Below are 760 nucleotides of genomic sequence, written 5' to 3' on the forward strand. Positions count from 1 at the left end.
AATGTGGCGGAGAGGATGCACTGGATGTTGTTCCATGCTGGTGCTTACATATTGTATGTGCGCCCGTTAGAAGCAGAGAGTGGTGCGTGATCAGAGTGGCTGGCTGACGTGTGGTTCCCATTGTGGGCAGACTCTTTCAGCATGTATACGGACAGTTGTATATATATTCTGTAGTTTGATGGCTCTGCATTGATTACTAATCAGCGCCGTGTGTACGGGTAATCTGGTTCCAGTCCAAAATGTTCCATCTGTGTACATTAGTGACAAAGACTCCCCTCATGCAGTGGGGCTCGGTCTGTTATAACTCTTCCGCGTAATATATTTGCCCCACGTTTTTGCGACTGCGAGTGCGAGTGCAACGCGCATGGGGACCGACATGCTGATGGCTCGGTATCGGACGCCGTACAGTGAGCAACGCGATCGCGTCTCTCGCTCGTAAGTGGTACAGGTCGCGGCTCATGTATAGGGACAGCGGGAATGTCGCATATTGGCAATAACTCTTCATGAAACGCACGTTATAGGGGTGGATTGCACTTTACGAGTGCGGGAAACGTCCGCCGTTCATCCGCTGGAGGTGCGCGTTTGGCGGTTGGGGTGGTGCACGAACGGGTGCGGGTGGAGTCATTGCCGGTCCACGGCTTCGTGCGGCAGAGCCACTGGAGATTGGGTGCTATGGTCGACAGAGGCTGCAGGCTTTGTGGGTGGCGTCGAAAGGCGGGCACTGTGGCGCCATCGCTGTCTTAATCGGCTTGGCGTCGCA

Source organism: Schistocerca piceifrons, unplaced genomic scaffold (assembly GCF_021461385.2).
Source record: "Schistocerca piceifrons isolate TAMUIC-IGC-003096 unplaced genomic scaffold, iqSchPice1.1 HiC_scaffold_1238, whole genome shotgun sequence".
NCBI classification, from domain to species: Eukaryota; Metazoa; Arthropoda; class Insecta; order Orthoptera; family Acrididae; genus Schistocerca; species Schistocerca piceifrons.